The sequence below is a fragment of the Suricata suricatta genome, chromosome 7 (genome assembly GCF_006229205.1).
Source record: "Suricata suricatta isolate VVHF042 chromosome 7, meerkat_22Aug2017_6uvM2_HiC, whole genome shotgun sequence".
NCBI classification, from domain to species: Eukaryota; Metazoa; Chordata; class Mammalia; order Carnivora; family Herpestidae; genus Suricata; species Suricata suricatta.
This window is the reverse complement of record NC_043706.1, coordinates 7,166,551-7,172,550: the sequence shown is the minus strand read 5'-3', so window position 1 is coordinate 7,172,550 and position 6,000 is coordinate 7,166,551. Positions and strand designations below refer to the sequence as shown.

The window sequence follows — 6,000 nt, the reverse complement described above, 5'->3', positions numbered from 1 at the left end:
CTGTAGTAATGTTTACGAGAAGGGGGAGTGGGCAGGGCGTGTGTGTGCATGGGCCCAGGACGCACCGCACATGGGAAACGCACATCCCACTCAATTCTGCTGTGAACCTAAAACTCCTCTAAAAAACACTCTATTGGAAGAAGGTGACAAGCATATACATTTCAAAACACGAAACACCTCTTATTTGTCTCTTAATGGAGGCATAAGGTGAATAAAGATGAAAGAATGGTATAGATGCGGAATCTAATGGATTTACAGAAACTTCGTGCTCTCGGCCCATTCCACATAAAAGTAGGTCAGTAAAAATTGTGCACAAGGAGGGACCTTCACAGCACAAATGACACCAGTAGCTCAGTGGCCAAAATTTCTTTGGATGCATTTCCTCTTTCATATAGTTATTACCTACGGGTAGGGAATTGAGTTTTTGGTTCAGAGAGGAACAAATATGCACACAAAAAATTCCTAGAATATTACTGATACCCAAATTGAACATTTCTTGGAATTAGAATTCATTTTAATGAATTCACAAGTTTTAATTAAAAGTACACTTTTTCACAGAGCTTTTCAGTTAGAAATGGGAAGAGTAATCTGGAGGATAAAGAGTTAAAATGAAGGATCACTTAAGGAAGACTGTGAACAAAGCCCATGAAATTTAGAAAAGATTTTTGCATTCTACTCCATCAAGTCGTTTCAGATTCTTAGGTTAACATATAAATGTTGTCATACTAGGGAAGGGTGGCCATCTGGTTTAATTTCAGTGTATAAGGCATTTTGTATTCTCTCCGTTCTTTAAATCACAGCTCTGGTAATAAACTCAGGGCAATTACTAAATAACTAGGCAAAACAAAAAAGCCCCAAGTCATCCCAAACCTGCCTAACAGACTCAAACGTCCATCTACATAAGCTTTCCTGACACCCCAGTTCTTCATGGAGAGGTCAGTGTATTGGGGACAACAGACCAAGAGTCATCAGTTACTCTCCTTCCCTGTATCCCGAAGATGGTGCCCTTCTGATTCAAGGATCCTTTCCTGAGATACCTTTGGCCAAGGATGGATGCGATATGACCTATCTGTGATTTAGGCTTACTGGGCTCTCCCATCAGAAACTTGCCTGAGACCTGACTTAACTTTTGCCAAAGTATCATGCAAACCTCTGGGCGTGTGCGTCGACCCTTGTCCTGGTCCCTCGCAATTCTGTGCATTTGTCTTCAACTACAGCCTTTTTTTTCCTGGCTTATTTCTCCCTAGATCTTTACCGCTGCCTCCCTCCACTTGTGACATCAGTATCCAATGCTTATGTCACACTGGTTCAAGTGCTTCTGTTATAATCCTTGGTAAAGCAAAGTTTAGTGTATTCCAAGGCAGTGGGTTTTTTTTCTCTTTTTGTTTTTTCAGTTAATCATAGTTGACAAAAGCAAGATTGATTTTGTTTTTTTTTAACAAGGCTTTTGACAGTTAGCCATCTTTAATTTTTCTTTTGTTATCTTATCTCTGAAGATAAGAAAAACACCATGAAAGTTTTAAAGACATGCTGTTTGCAATTAGGACAGTTATTTAGTAGTAAGTCTAGGACGGTTCCTTGATAAACACAGTTGTGTGAGAAATCGGTGAGTTTTGGAGTGGCTGCTTAATTCAGTAACTTGAAATTGATGACACCTTTGAGAATCAGATGTGCTTTCTTTCTGACTCCGTGGTTCTCAGGGAAGGTCCTATATGGTATGTGGATACAAAGAGACTTTTTTAGCAGAATGTCTACTTACCCTTAGTGTTTAATCCATACACACAATCAGTCCTCTCCAGGAATTCTGACAGCAGAAACCTGCCTCTTTCCACACTTGTCCTGATGACTTGGTGAGATACACAGTCACCTGTGATCAGACACGTGGCTCTAGTAGGGTTATGTTGACCTAATATATAAGAGAATTAACTCTGAGAAACAGGGTTGTATAAATGGTGAATATTTGATGATTCACAGCACATCTTCCAGTCCTGGTAACTGAGAAGGGACTGTGCTTTGTTTCTGACCCCCCGTAATTATGATACCTTGTCCTAAATTTCCCTCTCCACATGGTCTCTTCATCACCCCCCAAAAGTCCCACTGCCATAAGGAAAAGTGCTAAGAGTGCTTTACATGACTTTAATGCTAAAATCTCTAGAAAATCTACTAGGAAAAATCTGTTTCACTTTAAAAAAATATATGAGAAGTAAATTATTCATTAATGAATATAAGAATTTTAGGTCAAAAACAAATATAATACAAGAGTTAATATTTACTTAACATCAAAAATGTGGGGCGCCTGGGTGGCTCAGTTGGTTGAGCGTCCGGCTTCGGCTCAGGTTGTGATCTCATGGTTCATGGGTCCGAGCCCCGCATCAGGTTCTGTGCTGACAGCTCAGAGCCTGGAGTTGGTCTACAGATTCTGTGTCTCTCTCTCTGTCTCTGACCCTCCTCTGCTCACGCTGTCTCTCTCTCTCTCTCAAAAATAAATAAAAACACTTAAACGTGTAATAGGGAGATTAAATATAAGTAAGGGAATAGGCTGCCATATTGTCTTAAAAAAGTCACAGGAGACACAGTTCTAAGCCTGGTGCTGATTATGTGCACGTGCCCGTGTGACCTGGCTTTTATCACCACTGCAGCAGCGCTCAGTTTTCTCATCTATGAAATGAAGGATTTACGTGTTATCAGTTATATCCCAAATCCAATCTTTCTGTAATGCCCAGTTAATCTGTACAAAAACAAATAGCTAGGATGCCCAAATGGAAAATAAGTATCTCCAGGATTATATGTTACAACTCTCGAAGAAGGCGTTTTGGGTCAGGAAAAGCAGCCAGCTGAATTTTGTTTTACAATCCTGTAGCTCTATTAAGGAAAAACGAATCTACAAAATGCTAACTCCTAGTGAAATTCTGGGCAAGGTAGCACTGACATCATTTTTATTTGGGGATCAAATTTCTTGAGGAAGTTACAGTATGATCCTATGGATTACTGTGGATTTATTGAGCTCTTTTTTATGTGTTGAATTGTGATATACGGTCCAGAGAATCAGAGAGTCTAGACATGATTTAATCCCAGAGGCTGCCAAATCATGGCAGAGACCCCTTTTGATGTTTGTCAGTTGTGTTTGGAGGGTGTCTTAATTCAGAATGGGAGAAAAGTGAAGTGTTATGTAAGCTTTTATCTTTTTTTGTTTGTTTGTTTCCCTAGTAGAATGGATTAATAATTCTTCTCCCGGGAGAGGCTGGAAAAATGGGGCTGCTGCCTGCCAACAGTGTGGTTATGCTCTGATGTGGTTAATGAATTTCAGGGGTGAAGAACTTCTTCACTGGTTAACCTAAGGGATGTGCAGTTCCAAAGAAGCAGTGCTTAAACTCTGTTTACTTGGTGCATTCATCCCCTGCCCCTTTTGAGACTACTTCAGGACATGTCCTGGGTTAGGTTAGAACAGTGTGAACCGAACCACCTTCAAAGACGGATGGGTAGAAACAGATATTCAAACAAATGATTGCGCTTCACTATAATCATTACGATGGAGGAGGGTGACGCAGAAGAATGGAAAATGGAGTATTAGAGTCGGCCTGGATGATCAGGACATGTATCATAGAGAAGATGGTTAAGACCCCAGGGAAAAGCAGAGGACGCACTGGAATCTGCTCTAAGTGCCTAGGAGCTGGTGGATGGAGAGAGTGTTACAGGCAGTTGTTGCAAGAAGGAAGGAAGGCATGGAGGATGGGCAGACTGTCTCCCGTGAGACCCTGGAGCTGTTTAGGAGCTTGTAGCTTTGTTACAATGGGGAAGTTGAGGCACAGTGGGCCACAAGAGTCAGCCCGTGAAAATTTTTGCCTTGCTTTCCAGTATGGGTTAATTTAACCTTGGGGTTAAATGTGAACATGACGTTGCTGGATACCAAAGCACCATCTACCTTGACTAGCAATGAAACTCATCTCTAGAAATTTGAATTTTTTATTATTTGACACAAAGAGTAACATCTAGAAAACAAACTCACCATAAATTTTAGAGATTAAACGCGGGATTTCAAAGAAATTTCTCTAGTAAAGATGAAGTTCAGAGCTACGTGCCTGGAGCCCCGGTGGGTTTGTCTTTGCTGTCCTTGGTCACGAGGGCTTATGAAGGTTTTCTGGACAGTGGTACGTTACTGGCTTCCAAAAACAAATACTGGAAAAAAATGGGTAAAGCTATTATTCACAGTGACATGGAGTTTAACTTTTTCCTTGAAACTGTAAGAAATATTTCCAGCAAAATAATTAGCCTATGTTATTGACTTTCATCCATTATAATATGTATTGTGCTTATCAAACCTAAGAAGTAGAATAAAAGGACTTTCCGTCATATGAGACAATCCAGTAGGGTTTCATAGACCTCGTTAGGACTTGAGAACTCAGGCCATTTTGAAGGCAGACATGGGCATCCATCTGGTTCTCCAGGCAGCATGAGAGCTGATGCTCCACAGTGACATTGTAGAGCCTATTTCAGCCCCACTATAAATGGCAAGTCACCACGTAAGCCGTGGTCTTAGCAGGAAACCAAGAGAGATAGGCAACATCAAGGATTATTTTCACTTCTAGTTTTTTTTATTCATGGCCCACATGGACGTGATTTAATTTTTAAAGGAGTGATTGATTATCTTTTTATTTAAAAATGATGACTTCAAAAGCATTCAGTAACAAATATCACATGTTACACGAGTCCGTGATGACTTAGCTTAATTGAAAATAGTGAGAACACAAAGAGGGACATAAAGTCAGCGTGCCCAGCATCATTTCAACCAGCCAGTGATGAAACACATCTTGTCATTTTTTTAAATCCAGTGCTTAAAGCTCTCATCACCTTAAGCCAAAAAGCCTATGCTTATTTCTAAATGAGGACAGGAGACAGAGGTTGTTGAAGGTTCTGCATGTCTGTTCCTGCTTCACACACACGAAATCTCTTTCGTTCTGGTGGCGTCCTCTCTCCATGTGTGAAAAGGATATCAAAGGTCATCATCTTAGTTTATGATTAAATGCAATAATGTCTGTAAACTAGACAACTTATGCAAAGGTAAGGGAGCATCAGTATTCTGTTCGTTAGTGACCATATACAGCCTCAGAGATTATGGTGTTAAGTGATGGAATAAATCGGTGATGAGGAAACTCAAATTACTGTCTATTCCCAGATACGACTCCTAGCCTCTCCCTTCGGTGTCTATTCCTGCCCTCAGCTCTGTACCAGGACGCAGTCTCCTCCTCTGTCCCCCAGAGGGTTGTCAAGGTGTCTGTGACATACTTTTTACCTCTGCATCACCCTCCCACTTCTGTGACATCTCCAATACTGCCCTGTGGTTGGAGGAGGCCACTTAATTCTGTGTCACTTAACCATCCCATTGGGGGAGGAATCCAGTTGTTTCTTTAAGAAGAGCTAATGAAAACGGTGACTCTGGAGTTCATGTAAGCTGAAATGTCTGTTTTATACTTGAATGATATTTTGGCTGGTGCCTTACTTTAGGAACAAAGTGTCTTGGGGCTTAGCTACTGTAAGATATTCTGAGTGCTGATTATTTCCTTCTTGAAGCACCTTGATTTCCCTGCTTTGATTTTCAAGATTGCGTCTTTATATGTGACATCTAGTAGTCCCACGGTTTTCGGATTAGGTCTGATTATTAATTGTGTAGTAACTTTTTTGTTTTTCTTAAAATTTCAGATCTGTTTATGAAGATTATCTATTTTTAAGTGTTTATTTGCTTATTTTGTTTATGAAGATTATCTATTTTTAAGTGTTTATTTGCTTATTTTGAGGGAGAGAGAGAGCAAGCGAGCACATGAATGTGCAAATGAGGGAGGCGTAGAGAGAAAGGCAGAGAAAGAGAATCCCAAGCAGTCTGAACACTGTCAGCGTGGAGCCCAACGTGGAGCTCAAGCTCATGACCATGAGGTCATGTCCTGAGCTAAAATCAAGAGTCAGATGCTTAACCAGCTGAGCCACCCAGCTGCCCCTCTGAAGATT

At 40.6% G+C, this 6,000-nt stretch overlaps 1 long non-coding RNA gene across 2 annotated transcripts in view; it reads left to right on the top strand.

Annotated features, from left to right (window-relative positions):
* Positions 1–5,336: 5,336 nt before the first annotated feature.
* Positions 5,337–6,000, top strand: part of LOC115296592 — a 54,824-nt gene continuing 54,160 nt past the window's right edge. For both annotated transcript variants that reach the window (XR_003910941.1, XR_003910940.1), the window contains exon 1: positions 5,337–5,444. This is a non-coding gene — a long non-coding RNA (uncharacterized LOC115296592). The remainder of the gene's footprint in view (positions 5,445–6,000) is intronic.